The sequence below is a fragment of the Pteronotus mesoamericanus genome, unplaced genomic scaffold (assembly GCF_021234165.1).
Source record: "Pteronotus mesoamericanus isolate MK-2021 breed Mesoamerican mustached bat unplaced genomic scaffold, CSHL_Meso_final contig_37, whole genome shotgun sequence".
Taxonomy (NCBI): Eukaryota; Metazoa; Chordata; class Mammalia; order Chiroptera; family Mormoopidae; genus Pteronotus; species Pteronotus mesoamericanus.
In genome coordinates this window covers 2,522,240-2,540,060 of record NW_026555144.1, presented here as the reverse complement: position 1 = coordinate 2,540,060, position 17,821 = coordinate 2,522,240, and positions in this window count along the sequence as shown.

The following is a 17,821-nucleotide window of genomic DNA, read 5'->3' as shown; positions in this document are numbered from 1 at the left end:
AAGAAAATGAAATGGATCTCCTACCTTTTGTGACAACATGGATCGAACTGGAGAACATTAAGCTAAGTGAAATAAGCCAGTTGATGAAAGACAAATACCATATGATCTCACCTATAAGTGGACTCTATTCAATAAAATAAACTAGCAAAGAAAATAAACGACAGGCACGGAATCGTGGAGCAGACTGAAAGTGACCAGAGGGGATGGGAAAGAGGACAATGGTGGAAAGAAGGCGAAGAGACTAGAGAAAGAACATGTATAAATGACCCATGGACATGGACAACAGTGTGGGAATTTACTGTGGGAGTGTGGCATGGGGTAGGATGAGTGAAGGGGGGTAAAGGGGAAAAAAATTGAAACAACTGTAATAGGATAAACATGATTTAAAAATTAAAAAAATAAAATAAAAAATACAAAAGAGGGATCTAAAAAACCAAAAACTATGGTTCATTTTCATAATGGAATACTACACATCAGAAAGTAAGAAAGAGCTACTTCCCTGCATGATAGCATGGGTGTAACTGGAGAGTATTATGCTAAGTGAAATAAGCCTGATTTTTAAAAACAAATACCATGTGATCTCACCAGTAAGTGGCACCTAATCAACAAAAAAAACAAGCAAGGAAAATATAACCAGCAACATTGGAAGAAAAACAAACTCAAAGGAAGGAGAGGGAAGGAGGGAAAGAGGTAATGTGAAATAGAAGGAGAAGGGTCACATCAATTAACATGTATGAAGGTCCTATTTACAAAGCCAAAGTGAGAAAGGATTGAGGGTGGGAAGTGGGGATGTGTGGGGCAGGGGAGAGTTGTGGCAGGAAAATGAAGACAATATATTTGCACAATAATATATATATATATATATATATATATATATATATATATATACACACACTGAATAAAAAGTAAAAGCAAGAGCAGTGTGTTTTGAAATATAACTGAAGTGAAAGAAGAAAAATTAACACGCAGTATGAAAGGAAGAAGTAAAGAAGGAATCAAAGAAAGAAAATAGACATAAAAACAAAAGAAAATATACTACTTAAATAGAAAGAGGAGAAATTTAGAAATGCACATTCAGAAGGAAAGCAAAGTGAAATTTGTTCCAGCTGTTGGTTTTAGCCTTCTGACTTCTTTCTGGATCTGTTGTAGTTTTCTCACAGCTCTAGGTAATATTGTCTTACCCTTGGGGAAAAAAAAATAAAAGCCGCTTGCTGATTTTGAACCTGCCAAGCCGGTTTTGCAGTTCTGCCCAGGTCCTGTGGGCAGAGAGGGACTGGGCTCTATTTTCTTTCCTGTGTCTCCTCAAGGATGGTGAGTCAGTCCTGGCTTCAATAATTACAGGTGCCCAGTTTCCATTCTATGCCCTCAGAGCACTGTGCGGCTCACAAGGGCCACTCTGGGCATTTGTGCCAGGCCAGTACTGATAATCCACCTCATTTGCTCACCTTTCATCAGTATTTGAGATGCACTGAGTGGGAGCAAATCATGCCCACCTTCCTCCATATTTGTTTGCTTGGTCCTTGTGTGTGCGCGAGGTCCATGTGTGGGGGCCTCCGTTGCCATATTGAAAAACAGTTTCAGGCACCACTGCCTCTCTGAGCCCCTCCTTCCCCACTTTGATCAATCTGTGAGGCATACTGAGGAGCAAATAGCACCTATACTCTTCTCTCTGCTGGCCAGGCTGCTGTGCTTGCAAGGTCCATTCAAAGGCTCTAAGTTCCACGTTTGAGAAAAGTCCCCTTGGGAGCCACCTGCCACTCCTAAAAAGCGACCATCTTTCCACACAGTCCAACTCTCTGACCTCTGTAGAGTCTATCTGGGTCATGGCCAGTCGTAGCCTATCTCTTCTCCCAGCTCCAGGTGTCATCCAGCTCTCCAATTTCTCTGGTACTGTCGCAGCCAGGAACAACTGCCCTAGCTAGTGTGTGCCACTGTCAGTGAGTCACTTACTGCCTTTTTATCCCCCCAGCAACTTTATGCTTCCATGTCTCATGGTGTGTGTCTGGGACTTCCTTGCTCTGGGAGGAGAAGGAGCCGCTAGGTTGCTATCACTGACCCAGCTCTCCTCCAATGCTCCCGCAGCAGCCACAGACTCCAGCAGGAGGCCAGGGGACTTTCCGATTGGCTGGAAAAGTCTTTTTGCCACATGTTTTTAAGTGTCCTCTGCACACTTTGGCTTCCAAACTTCATATCATCTGGGATTCTGTGAGCTGTTTACTCTCTTCGGAATAGTGACTCGGTGTCCCAGGTGGGTATGAGCAAGTGGGCTCAGCTCCCACCTACATAACCACCATCTTCTGTTTTCTCAGAGATTTTGAATTTCTTGTCCTTTCTCTTTTTCTTCTGGCATCCCTACAACGTGAATGTTGGACTGCTTGAAGTTGTCAGAGACACTGCTTACAGTATCCTCATTTTTGGGCGGGGGGGTTCTTTTTTCTTTTTTTGTTTTGCTTGGTTGTTTTTTGCTTCCATTGTTCCAAATCATTGAGTTGATTCTCGGCTTCATCCCTTCCGCTGTTGGTTCCCTGTAGATTTTTCTTCATTTTACAATGCAACATTCATTTCTGCCTGGGTCTTTTTTATGCTGTTGAAGTACCTGTTGAGTTCTTCTAGCATCCTTACAATCAGTGTTATGAAATTTGCATTTAACAGGTTGCTAATCTCCATTAGCTCTCTTTCTGGAGTTTTGATCTGTTCTTTCATTTTCCTTTGGGCCATGTTTCTTTTTCTCCCCCCCCCCACTTTTTTTTGGCAGCATTCCTGTGTTTGTTTCTACATATTTGGTAGACCTGCTTTGACTCCATATCTTGGTAGTGTGGCCTAATATAGTAGGTTCCCTGTAGGTCCAGCGGCATAGCCGCCCCTATGACCCAAGTTGGGTACTTGAGGTGCACCCTTTGTGTGGGCTGAGTACATTCTCCTCTCAAACCTTGATTGCTGTGGCAGGTCAACAGCAAGAATTTACCCAGGCCAGTCAACTGACTGGCTGTGGCCTCTGACCACCAACCTCTGCCTTCCATGGAGGATCGGCTGTGCTGGGGCAGGGTGGTGTTATTCTGACACGGTCTGTAGCTGTCCACTGGATGAGATGGCCCTGGGGTTTCCATGGTGGTGCAGGCCAAGGTCAACCCCTACCTGTGTTTTGCCTAGGGCCACCGTGCCTGAGCTATAAAGTAATTTGAGATGGCTGCTACTTGTGCTGGGCTTAAAGATTCCTAGATGAAGCCAAACTGTGAATCTCGGCTGGCTGCTCTTATTGCCAGACCTGGGGCTCACTGAAGCCAGCTGATACTTGTTTAAGAGGCTTTAGGAAGTTGTGAATCATGGGCCAAGAACAGTCATTCATACAGAAAAGCAGCTCAGGTGGGTGATGGAGTCTCTGGGGATCTCCAAAGTACATCAAACAGAATTAGCCAGGTTTATGGAGTCTCATATATGGCACCAGCCTGTCGGAGCTGTGGCTCTGTGTGGGGGGAGGGTTTAGAAAAGGGACAACGGCCACTGCTCGCTCTGATGCCAGCCACTTCAGTTTCTCCCAGTATGCTACTAGTGATTTTCAAGCTACTACTCCAGTGCTGGAGCTCAGAGGGATTGAGTCCGAGTCAGTGAGTCCATATGTGGACTCTTTAAGAGGAATTGCCTGGGGCTTCAGAAATTTCTTTCACCAAGTTAATCCCTGCTGGTTTTTTACAGCCAGAAGTTGTAGGAACTGATCTTCCTGGCACTGGAACCATGGGCTGAAGAGCCTGGTTTGGGGCTGGGACACCACACTCCCAAGGTATCCCTCCTGAATTTTTATCCACCTCACACAGGTATGGGACCAGCCTGTTCCACATCTATGCACCACCCCCACCAGTCTTGATGGATGTAGTTTCTTTAATCCCATAGTTGTCAGACTTCCATTCAACTCAATTTCTGATGGTTCTGAGTGATGGTTGTCCTATATTTTAGTTGTAATTTTGATATGACTGTGTGGGGAGGAAAGTCATATCTGCCTATGCCACCATCTTGACCAGAAATTTAAATGTCATATATAAATAGTGACTTACTATATAACTAGAATATAGGTAAATACCTATATTACCTAATACACTGTTCCATCTAAAATGTCCTCCATCTTATCAAAATGTTTAAATATTTCCTAGAAGACTTGGATCTAAGCTTACCTCTTACTCTTAAGAAATTTTGTGAATGAGACTTCTGGCCAAGATGGAGGTTTACGTAGATACCCTTTGCCTCCTCACACAACCAAAGGAAGGCAACAACACATTTTAAAATAAAAAAACAAGCAGGACTGCCAGAAAATCAAACTATATGGAAGTCCAACAACCAAGGAGTTAAAGAAGAAATATTCATTCAGTCTTCTGGGAGGGGTAGTGATGGGCAGCAAGTGGAGAGGACACATGGTAAGGCAACAGCTAGAGGACTGGGTGGGTGATGCAGCAGCTGGCAGATTGGGAAGTCCCACATCCCCATGTGGATAAACTGGGAGGAACAACTAGTCAGCAAGACAGATGACACAACCCAGGGTTCCAGCACAGGAAAAGAAAGCCTCAAAATCTCTGGCTGTAAAAATCTGTGAGGGTTGCAGAGGCAGGAGAAACTCCCAGCCTCACAGGAAAGTTCTTTGGAGAGACTCACAGATCCCCAGAACATACACAAACCTATCCACCAAGGAATTAACATCAGAAGGGTGCAATCTGCTTGTGGGTAGCAGGGGAAGTGACTGAAAGCAAGGCAAGAGCTGAGCAAGCAGCATAGTTACCTCTCTGACTCTTTCCCCACATACATCACCACAACTCAGCAACATAGGTTGCCCCACCCTCATGAATACCTGAGGCTCTGCCCCTTATAACATAACAGAAGTGCTGAGACAAAGAAATATGGCCCAAATGAAAAATAGAAACTCTAGAAAACTCTAGAAAAAATACAACTAAGTAATGAAGAGATAGCCAAACCATCAGATGCAACCTATCAAAACACTGGTAATCAGGATGCTCACAGAAATGGTTGAGTATGGTCACAAGTAGAGGAAAAAGTAAAGGCTATGCAAAATGAAATAAAGAAAAATATACAGGGAACCAACAGTGAAGAGAAGGAAGCTGGGATTCAAATCAATGATTTGGAACAAAAGGAAGAAATAAACATTCAACCAGAACAGAATGAAGAAACAGGAACTCAAAAAAATGAGGAGAGGCTTAGGAAAGTCTGGGACAACTTTAAATGTTCCGACATCTGAATCATGGATTGCCAGAAAGAGAAAAGGAAGAGCAAGAAATTGAAAACTTTTTTGAAAAAATAATGAAGGAGAACTTCCTCAAACTGGTGAAGGAAATAGAGAGTCTCAAGGAAGTTGGACCCAAGGAAGCACACACCAAGGCACATCCTAATTACATTACCCAAGATTAAAGATAAGGAGATAATCTTAAAAGCAGCAAGAAAAAAAAGGAGAGAGTTACTTACAAAGGAGTTCCCATAAGACTATCAAATGATTTCTCAAAGGAAACCTTGCAGGCAAGAAGGGGCTAGCAAGAAGTATTCAAAGTCATGAGACCAGGACCTACATCCAAGAGTACTCTATCCAGCAAAGCTATCATTTAGAATGAAAGGGCAGATAAAATGCTTCCCAGATAAGGAAAAGCTAAAGAAGTTGATCATCACTAAGCCGTTATTATATAAAATGTTAAAGGGACTTATCTAAGAAAAAGAAGATCAAAACTATGAACATTACAATGGCAATAAATTCACAAATATCAACAAATGAATCTAAAAAGAGCTAATAAAACAATCAGAACAGAAACAGAATAATAGATATGGAGATCATTTGGAGGGTTACCACTTGGAAAAGGGGAGAATGGGGGAAAAGGTGCAGGTTTTAAGAAGTACAAATTTGTAGTTGCAGAATAAACAGAAGGATGTTAAGAATAATGTAGGCTATAGAGTAGCCAAACAACTTATATGCACAACATATGGTCATGAACTATGGGGGGATTGCTGGAAGGAAGAGGGGGTACTGGGCAGAGGGGAGCAAAGAGGGAAAAACTGGGACAATTTTAATAGAATAACCAAGAAAATATATTTTTAAAATACACAATTGAAGTTTGCCACATTGATTGAATTTTTCTTCCACAAACTATTTTGCTGTAACAGTCTATACTATTTTATGACATTTTACTTATGGTAGAGCTTTCAAATTTAAAGTCAATATTGAAACCTGCTGCTGCTTTATCAATTCACTTTATGTAATAGTCTAAATCTTCTGTTATTTCAACAATCCTTAGATCACCTTCACCAAGAGGAGTTTCTCTCTAAAAACACATTTTTCTGCAGTTCGTGACCTTTTTCTTTCATTGTTCAAATACATTTGTCTCAATTTTCCTGACACCACCCTCTCCTGCCCCACCCACTGCGACCTCCCACCCTCAATCCTTCCCCATTTTGGCTTTATCCATGGGTCCTTTATATGTGTTCCTCGATTTGATCCTTCCCATTCTTTTCCCCATTACCCCCTTCCCTCCTTCCCTCTTGTTACTGTTGGTTTCACTTTTTCTCTCAGTGTTGCTGGTTATACTTTCCTTGCTTGTTTGTATTGTTGATTAGGTTCCACTTATAGGTGAGATCATATGGTATTTGTCTTAGACCCCTTAGCTTATTTCACTTAGCATAATGCTCTCCAGTTCCATCCAGGCTGTCACCCACGGTAGTAGCTCTTTCTTTCTTTCTGCTGAATAATATTCCATTGTGTAAATGTACCATAATTTTTTGATCCGCTGATTTATTGATGGACATTTAGGTTGCTTTCTGCACTTGGTTATTGTAAATTGTGCTGCTATGAACATTGGGGTGCATAGGTTCTTTTGAACTGGTGTTTCAGGATTCTTAGGTAATAATCCCAGCAGTGGAATAACTGGGTCAAAAGGCAGTTCCATTTTAAGATTTTAAGGAAATTCCTTACTATTTTCCACAGTGGTTCCACCAGTCTTCATTCCCACCGACAGTATACTAAAACTCCCTTTTCTCCACCTCTCCAGTGCTTGTTTGTTGACTAGTTTATGATGACCATTCTGACTTGTGTGTGTGGTATCTCACTGTGGTTTTCATTTGCATTTCTCTGATGGCTAGTGGTGTTGAACATCCTTTCATATGTCTCTAGGCCCTGTGTATGCCCTCATTGGAGAAGTGTCTGTTCAGGTTCTTTGCCCACTTTTAATTCAATAATTTCTCTTCCTCGAGTGGAGTCATATGAGTTATTTACATATTTTTGAGATAAAACCCTTGCCCTAGTGTCATTGGGAAATATATATTTCCATACAGTTGGTTCCATTTTCATTTTGCTGATGTTTTCTTTAGCCATGCAGAAACTTCTTACTTTGATGAAGTCCCATTTATTTATTCTTTCTTCTATGTCCCTTGCTCTGTGGGATGTATCAGTGAAAATATTGCTGCATGGAATATCTGAGTTTCCTGCCTATGTTCTCCTCTAGGACTTTTATGGTGTTGTGACTTACATTTAAGTCTTTTATCCATCTTGAGTTTATTTTTGTGTATGTTGTCTGCTGATGATCAAATTTCAATTTTTTGCATGCAGCTGTCCAGCTCTCCCAACACTACATGTTGAAGAGGCTATTTTTACTCCATTTTATGCTTCTGCCCCCTTTGTCAAATATTAATTGATGAAAGAAATATGGGTTTATTTCTGGGCTCTCTAATACATTTCATTGGCCTATGTGTCTGTTCTTATGCCAGTACTAGACTGTTTTGATTACAGTTGTCGTAAAATATAGTTTGATGTCAGGTATGATGATACCTCTTACTTTGTTCATCTTTCTAAAAATTGCTGCAGCTATTTGGGGCTATTTTTGGTTCCATATGTTTTTGAAATGTTTTTTCTATATTTGTGAAATACATCATTGGTATTTTAAAAGGGATTGCATTGAATCTATAAATTGCTTTGGTTAGCATGGATATTTTCAAAATGTCAATTCTTCCAATCCATGAACACAGTATATGCTTCCATTTATTTCTGTCTCCCTTAATTTCTTTCTTCAGTGTTGTGTAGTTTTCTGAGTACAGGTCTTTTACCTTCTTGGTTAAGTTTATTCCTAGGTACTTTATTTTTTTTTTTGTTGCTATAGAAATGGGATTGTTTTCCTGATTTCTGGTTCTGATAATTCCTTGTTGGTGTACAAAAATGCCTTTGATTTCTTAATATTGAATTTGTATCCTGCTGTTTTGCCAAATTCACTGATTAGGTCAAGTAGTTTTTTGGTGGAGTCTATTGGGTTTTCTCTGCATACTATCATGTCATCTGTAAACATTGACAGTTTTTTTTTTTTTTTTACTCCTTTCCATTTTGGATGCCTTTTCTTTCTTTTTCTTGTCTGATAGCTCTGGCTAGGACTTCCAATAGTCTTGTTGAATAGAAGTCGTGAAAGTATACAACCTTGTCTTGTTCCTGATCTTAGTAGGAAAGCTTTCAGTTTTTTTCCTGTTGAGTATGATGTTGACTGTAGGTTTTTCATAAGTGGCCTTTATTATGTTCAGGTAAGCTCCCTTTATTCCCACTTTATTGAGTGTTTTTAATAATAAATGGGTGCTCTACCTTATCAAATACTTTTTCTGCATTTATTTGATATGATCATGTACTTTTTGTCTTTCCTTTTGTTTGTGTGATGTATTATGTTTATTGATTTGCAAATATTGTACTACCGTTGTATTTTTGGGATGAATCCCACTTGATCATCTGGGATGAGTCCCACTTGATCATCGTGGATGATCTCTTTACTATATTGCTGGATGAGGTTTTCCAATATTATTTTGAGGATTTTAGTATCTATGTTCATTGGCAATACTGGCCTGTAGTTTTCTTTCTTTCTTGTGTCTTTATCTGCTTTTGGGATTAGGATGATGCTGGCTTGTAAAAAGAGTTTGGGTTTATTCCCTCTTTTGGGTTTTTTGGAATCATCTGAGGACAGGGGTTAGCTGTTCCTTAAATGTTTTGTAAAATTCTCTTGTGAAACCATCTCATCCAGGGCATTTGTGTGCCAGGAAAGTTTTAATTACTGCTTCATTTTCTCCAGTTGTTATTGATAAATTCAGGCTTTCTGCTGCTTCTTCACTCAGTTTTGGACGGTTATATTTTTCTGGATATTAGACAATTCCTTCAAGGTTTTCAAATTTCTTGGCATATAATTGTTCATAGTAATTTCTTACAATCCTTCTGTGGTATCAGTTGTAATTTCTCCTCTTTCATTTCAGGTATTATTTATTTGGGTCCTCTCTCTTTTTTTCTTGTTGAGACTTCTTAAAGGCTTGTCAAATTTGTTTATCTTTTTAAAGAGCAAGATGTAGGATTTGTTAATCCTTTGATTATTCTTTTAGTCTCTATGTCGTTCATTTCTGCTCTGATCTTGATTATTTTATTCCTTCTACTCGCTCTGTGGTTTGTTTGTTGTTGTTCCTCCAGTTCTTGAAGCTGTAGAGTTAGGTCATTTATTCAAAGTATTTCTATAAGGTAGGCCTGTATTGCTATAAACTTCCCTCTCAAGACTGCTTTTGCTGTGTCCCATAGGATTTTGACCTTGTGTGTTCATTTTCATTTGTTTCCAGAAACTTTTTTGATTTCTTCTTTGATCTCATTATTGACACATTCATTGATTAATAGCATGCTATTCAGTCTCCATGTTTGATTTTTTTTTTATTTTGTCCTTTGAGGTTAGTTTATAGTTTCTAGTCCTTATGGTCTGAGAAAATGCTTGTTATGATTTCAATTTTCTTGATTTTGTTTATGGTTGTTTTGTGTCCTGTCATTCAGTCTCTCTTTTAAAATGTTTTCGATGCATTGGAAAAGAGTGTGTATTTTGCTTCTTTGGAATGAAAAGTTCTATATATGACAGTTACGTCCATTTGATCTAATGTGTCTTTCAGTTCCACAATATCCTTGTTGATATTTTGTTCAGAAGGTTTATACATTGATGATAGCAGGTGTTAAAATCCTCTACTATCAGTGTATTGCTGTCTATATCTTTCTTGCAGTCCTCCAAGATTTTCCTTATGTGTTTGAGTGCTCATATGGTGGGTGCATGTAGGTTTACAGTGTTTATGTTTTCTTGATCGATTCATCCTTTTAGAATTTTGAACTGTCCTTCTGTGTCTCTTTTTATGGCATGTTTTGAAGTCTATTTTATTTGATATAAGTATAGCTATCATTGCATTTTTTCCCCTATCATTTACTTGGAATACCTTTTCCGCCCCTTTAATTTCAGTCTCTGTGAGTCCTTTTTTCTGGGGTGGGTCCATTACAGACAGCATATGTGCAGGTCATGTTTTCCTATCCATTCAGCAACCCTATGTCTTTTGATTGGAACATTTAGTCTATTTACATTTAAACTTACTATTGATAGGTACTTATTCATTTTCCCTTATTTTCTATATTCTTCTATCTCTTACTCTTTTTATTCATCTTCTTTAAGCAGTCCCTTTAGCATATCTTACAGTGCAGGTTGGGTGGAGTATATTCTTTTAGCCTTCTTTTGTATGGGAAACTCCTTAGTTTGTGGTCCATTTTAATTGAGAGCCTTCCTGGGTAGAATAGTCTTGGTTGCAGGCCTTTGTTTTTCATGACTTGGAATATTTCTTGCCATTCCCTTCTGGCTCATAGTGTTTCTGTTGAGAAGTCAGCTACTAGCAGTATATGGGCTCCCTTGTGTGTTACTATCTGTTTCTCCCTTGCTGTCTTTAGGATTCTTTCTTTGACTTAGATATTTTTCATTTTAATTATGATGTGTCTTAGAGTGGACCTCTTTGGGTTCCTCTTGAATGAGACCCTCTGTGCTTCCTGGACTTGTGTGACTTTTTCTATACTCCAATTAGGGAAGTTTTTCATCATTACTGTTTAAAACAGCTTTTCTATCCCTTGCTCCTCTTCTTCTCCCTCTGGTCTCCATATTATATGGACATTATTAAATTTCAAGTTGTGCCACATTTCCCTAAATGTCTCTTCATTCTTTTTTAGTCTTTTTTCACTTTCTTGCTCTTTCTGGGAGCTTTTTCTAACTTGTCCTCTAGGTCACTGATTCAATCCTCTCCTTCACCTAGCTTGCTTTTTATCCCTTCTACTGTGTTCTTCCATTCAGAAAGTGTATTCTTCATTTCTTCTTGCCTCTTTTTTGATAGTTTTATATCCTTTTTAATGCTGATATAGTTTGGAGTAAGTCTCTTGTAGTTTCCCTGTAGTTTTTGGTAATTCTCTCTGAGATCTGTGAGCTCATAGAACTTCCTTATAACCACTGTTTTGAACTCAATATCTGACAGTTGACTTACCTCTATTTCATTTAGTTCTATTTTGGGGGACTCCTCCTTTCCCTCCTACTGGGAGTTGTTTCTTTGTTTTCCCATTATTTGTGAGACCTTTTCTTTTTTGCTTCTGCTTCTTAAATTGATCTGTCTTGATCGCTCACTTCTTGGTGTGAACTTATATGATAGGGTACCTGTGAGATTCAGTGACACAGTCTCCTAGATCTCTTGAACTTGCTTCTCTTTAGATGCCTTTTATGCCATTTATGTTGGCTCTCTGGAATTAATTCAGTTTTGATTACTGTTTAGTCATTCTTTGTTGGTTTCTGCCCTCTACCTGGTTGACTGAGGGTCACTTTGTCCATCATGTCTTGTTTGTTTTTGTGCAGGTGCTGCCAGAACAAAACCACATAGCCCAGGAAACAAACCAACATCATTAAAAATATCCCCCCTGCAACTCCCCTATCAACAGTAAATGAACAAGTATTAATAAATCTGTAAAGATATTAAGACTATTATAAGAATGAGAGAAGTAAACTATTAGTATAAAATCTAATGACCTAACATGCACAAAATTGATGGACCCAAAATGAACCTCAAAAAGCTATGTAGTAAGGAAAATATTGCAAATCACGTAGAAGACCACAGTTGATTTTGTTCCTGTAACCTCTAGTATTTACTGCCATTTTTTTTTCTTTCTGGAGCTACCTCTGCTGATGTCAGACATTAACCCTGTCTGTACTTAGGTAGTCTGTTTGAGACCTCCAGGAATCTGCTGTCTATGGCTGTCTCCTTCCATTGTTAATGTAGTCACTCTGCACTCACACTGAGGCTTAGGCACCACAAGACAGGGAAGAGTCCCTCCCGCAGACAGGGCTATTGTTTCTTTTCCTGTTGCTGTCATTCAGGGAAGAGGTCTGCCTTTGTCAAATTGCTGCTGTCATATTGAGTAGGAGCCCTCACTAAGATCCCACCAGCTACTTTCTCAGGTCTCACCCCAAAGTCTCCATCTCCAGTTTTCCCTCAAATATCTCTAGACCATTCTGCCCCCAATTTAGCCAGGGATCTACTATTTGTGGCTGCCAGTTTGTACTCAACAGTCCGGCTTGAGCACCACAGGGCCACGACAGAGCCCCTCCTGGGGTTGGGGCTATATTGTACTCTCACTCTGCTGCCACTTAGGGGAGTGGAGCCTGAACAAGATGGCTGCTGCAGTACAGGGGATGACACAGCACTGGGATCCCATCAGCTCTTCCCTCAGTTCTCTCCCCAAAGCGTCCTCCCCATTCTCTCCTCAGGTGTTCCTAGCCCATTCTGCCTCTGCCTTTGCCAGCGCCCAGGATAAGTGGCTTCAAATAAAAATTTATGTGTTGGCCCTTTAAACAGTTCTTTGCATCTCCAGCTGCCCATCCCTGGCAGAGAACAACCCTGCCACATTTCACAGGTGGCTGTTATCTGTACTTTTTGGGCTCTGGTGCTGTCAGCTGGATATCTATGCTTATGGTTTAGACCCCACTCTTCTCAGGGAGATCCAGCTGGCCATTTAAATATCCCTCTGGCTTCCCACCCGTGGGTTCCCAGGCTGTCTTCTTGAGATTCTACTTCCCTCCTTACCAGACAGACAGGTTGTGTTAAAGCTAATTCTTCTGTCTCCTAGGATATAAGGCTCCTCTCTTGCTATTTTTCAGTTGTTTGTTCCAGGTGATTTTTCCACAGTTTATTTGTAATTCCAGATTGGTCCTGGGAGGAGGTTAGCATGACTTCCATTCACTCCTCCACCATCTTGCCTCCTCTAAAACACTTTATTTGCTCATCAATAAGAAGCAAATCATGATTTGTTAAAGTTTTATCATGAGATTGCTGCAATTCTAATTCTAGTTATCTTGCTATTTCTGCTACATCTGCAGTTACTTCTTCCACTGAAGTGTTGAGCCCTTTAAAGTCGTTTATGAGAGTTCGAATCAACTTCTTACAACCTCTTGTTAATGTTGATATTTTGACCTCTTCCCAGGAATCATGAATGTTCTTAATGGGATCTAGAATGATGAATAAATTATAGAAGTTTTTAAATTGACTTTGTGCATGTAGTCCCATTTGTTTATTTTGTCTTTTTTTTCCCTTCTCTGAGGAGCTATATAGTCTAGGAAGTCAACAATATAAAAAGACAGCCCACTGAATGGTAGAATAAAGTATTAATATTTAAAATTTATAAGAAAAACTCAAACAACTGGACACCAAAAAAAAAAAAAAAACCAAACAGTGCAATTAAAAAATGGGCAAAGTACCTGAATTGACACGTATCAAAATAGGACATACAGATGGCCAATAGACATATGAAAATATGTTCAATGTCAGTAATCATAAGAGAAATGCAAATTAAAATGACAGTGAGATACCACTTCACACATGTCAGAATGGCTTTCAGTATTAAATACAGAAATGATCAGTGTTGGCAAGAATGTAGAGAAAAGGGAACTCTTGTGCACTGTTGGTGGGAATGCAGATTGGTGCAGCCACTGTGGATAACCATGTGGAGTTACCTCAAAAAATCAAAAATAAAACTGCCTATAACCCAGAAATTCCATGTCTGGAAATATATCCGAAGAAACCCAAAACAGTGATTCAAAAGAATATATGCATCCTTATGTTCATTGCAGTGTCATTTACTATAACCATGATTTAGAAGCAGCCCAAGTTCTTTCAGTAGATGAATGGATAAAAAGGCGGTGGTACTTTTACAAAATGGAATACTACTTGGCTGTAAAAAAGAAGGAAATCTTACTGTTTGCATGGTTGGAATTGGAGATTATTTGCTAAATTAAATAAGGCCATCAGAGAAAGACAAATAACATACGATTTCACTTATATTGGAATCTAATGAAAAAACAAGCTAACAAAACAAAAACAGACTCAAAGATACTGAGAACAGACTGGCAGCTGTCAGAGGTGAGGAGTTTGGGGTGCTGGGTGAAAAAGCTGACAGGATTAGGCAAAAAACAAACAAAAATACGATGACAAAAAACAAACAAACAAACAACCAGATATAGAAACCAGTATGGTGATTGTCACAGGGAAAGAGGGGTGGGGGGAGGTGGGCTAAGGCAAAGAGGGGATGGTAGAGGAAAGAGACTTGACTTTGGGTGGTGAGAGCATGATACAGTATGGAGATGATGTGTTGTACAGTTGTACACTTGAAATCTGTATGGTTTTATTAAATAATGTCACCTTAATAATTTTAATTTTAAAAGAGAAAAAGTTAAAAAAATTTAAAAAATTGAGTGCAGAGATCCATCAGAGGAATCATCATATATGGCAGATATAGGTTTACAAAATGTGTTTTTTAAAAAAATAGAAGTTGTTAAGTTAAAATTATTCCTTGATCCATGGGCTACAGAAGGGCTGTTGTGTTACAGGCAGAAAACTAAAAATATCCTTTATATATATTAATGAGAGCTCTTGGACTACCACATGGATGAACAATAGTATTTTGAAAGACATCATTATTTTAAATTTACTTTTTAAGTATTTTTATTTTTAAATAATGTTTATTCTATTACAGTTGTCTCAGTTTTTCCTCCTTTGCCCTCCTCCATCCATCCCACCCCACCCCCCTCTCACACAGTCAATTACCACTCTGTGGTCCATGTCCACAGATCATTCATACGTGGGGTTTTTCTTTAGACTCTTCTCCTTCTTTCCACCATTGTCCTCCTTCTTCATCCCCCCTGGTCACTTTCAGTCTGCTCCATGTTTCCAGAAAGGCATCTTTTTTTCTGTGAGTAGGTCTCAACAGTGGGCTTAAATATTCAGGTAACCATGTTGTAAACAGATGGGCTATCATCCAGGCTATGTTTTTCTATTTACAGAGCACAGATAGAGTAGATTTAGCATAATTCTCAAGGGCTCTAGGATTTTCAGAAAGATAAGTGATCATTGGCTTCAATTTAAAGCACCCAGTTGCATTCCTCCCTAACATGAGAGTCAGCTTGTCCTTTAAAACTTTGAAACCAAGCATTGATTTCTCTCTGGGTATGAAAGTGGTAGATGGCATCTTATTCCAATCCAAAGCTGTTTTTTTTAATTAATTAATTTATTTTTATTAATTTATTTTTGTTTATTTTTTAAATTTATAAATCATATTTATTCTATTACAGTTGTCTCAATTTTTACCTCTTTACCCCCTCAATCCATCCCATCCCACTCCTCACTATCACAGTCAATCCCCACACTGCTGTCCATGTCCATGGGTCATTCATACATGTTCTTTGTCTAGTCCCTTCCCCTTCTTTTCACCATTGTCCTCTTTCCCCATCCCCTCTGGTCAATTTTGGTCTGTTCCATGTTTCCATCCCTGTGGTTTATTTTGTTCATTAGTTTATTTTGTTGAATAGAGTCCACTTATAGGTGAGATCATATGGTAATTGTCTTTCATCAGCTGGCTTATTTCACTTAGCTTAATATTTTCCACTTCCATCCATGTTGTTGCAAAAGGTAGGAGTTCCATCTCTCTCTCTCTCTCTCTCAACTGCAGATTGATTTTACTTATTTTTTTAAATATAAAATTTAATTATAATATAATAAAAATTTAAAACCATTATAAAGTCTCAGCAATTAAACCAACATGACAACAGCTCAGAAGTAATCAACTAGATCAACGAAATATAATGAGCATTCTAGAGAGAAACGTATATATATGTCTAACAATATAACATATGATTAAGTTGATATTTCAAATCAATGTGTAAAATAAGGCTTATTCATCTACTAAGGTGCACAGACCACTATTACTTGAAATAAAACAAATATAGAGCCCTATTTCACACACTATACAAGAAATATTCACATGAGATAAAAATCAGTATGTAGAATATAAGGAGTTTTAGGAGAAAATAGAACTAATATTATTCATGACCTGAAGTAAAATATTCAAACCCAGAAGCTATAAAGTAAGTATTGACAATATGACTATATTAAACATTTAACTATATAGTAATATACATATAAAAAGTTAAATGACAAAGGAATAAAATAGAAAAGTATTTGCAACACATCTATAACATGGTTAATAGGTTTTGTTTGTTTGTTTGTTTGTTTGTTTTAGGGAAAAATTCTGCAAACATTTAATCAAGAAATAGATAAAGAATACCAAAAAGTCATTTAAGGCTTTTTTTAAAAAAATAATAGAAATAGGCAAGAAATACACTAAGAAATGTTTAGTTTCAACAAATGAAGGAACAATTGAAATAACATCATTGTCATAATCAGGTTAATTAGTATTAAAAATATTGGTAATATCAAGTACTGGTGACTCTGAAAGGAACTGGGTATTCATAGAAACTTTTTCTTCATATTAAAGCAGTCCCTTTAGCATATTTTGCAATTCTGGTTTGGTGGAGGTGTATTCTTTTAGCCTTCTTTTGTGTGGAAAACTCTATTCCGCCTTCCATTTTAATTGAGAGCTTTGCTGGGTAGAGCAGTCTTGGTTGCAGGCCTTTGCTTTTCATGACTTGGAATATTTCTTGCTGGTCCCTTCTGGATTGCAGTGTTTCCACTGAGAAATCAGCTGCTAGTTGTATTGCAGCTCCCTTATATGTTACTACCTCTTTCTTGCAAGCTTTAGGATTATATGTGCGTCTTTGATATTTGCCATTTTAATGATGATGCGTCTTGGAGTGGCCTTAATTGGGTTCTTCTTGAATGGGACCCTCTGTGCTTCCTGGAATTGAGTGACTTTTATTCTCCTCCAATTAGAGAAGTTTTCCATCATGACTTTTTCAAACAGGTTCTCTATCCCTTCCTAATCCTCTTCTTTTTCTGGTATCCCTAGTATATTGATATTATTATGTTTCTGGCTGTCATGCATTTCCCTCAATGACTGTTCATTCTTTTTGAGTCTTTTTTCATTTTCTTGCTCTTTCTGGGAGCTTTTTTCTACGTTGTCCTCCAGCTCGCTGATTCAGTCCTCAGCTTCATCTAGCCTGCTTTGGATTCCCTCTACTGTGTTCTTCAGTTCAGAAATTGAATTTTTCATTTCTTCTTTTCTCTTATTGATAGTTTCTATGCCCTTTTTAATGCTGATATAGTTTGCAGTAAGTTCCTCTTAGTTTTCCTGTAGTCTTTGGTAATTCTGTCTGAGCTCACTGAGCTCATTGAGCTTCCTTAGAACCGTTGTTTGGAACTCAATATCTGATAGTTGACTTGACTCTATTTCATTTCATTCTCTTTGTGGGGATTCCTCCTTTCCCTTTGAGTGGGGCGTATTTTTTTGTCTTCCCATTATTTGTGACACTCTTCTCTTCTGATTCTACTTCTTAAGTTGACCTGTCTTGATTTCCTGACTTTGTGGTTGGAGCCTGCTGTTTTTACTTTCTGGATCTGCTTCTTTTTTTTCTTTTAATTTATTTACTTTTCAAATACATTTGTCTCTGCCTTCCCCCCACCACTTTCCTTGCCGCTTCCCTCCCCCCCTCAACCCTTCACCTTTGGTTTTGTCCATGAGTCCTTGCTATATGTTCCTTGACTTTCC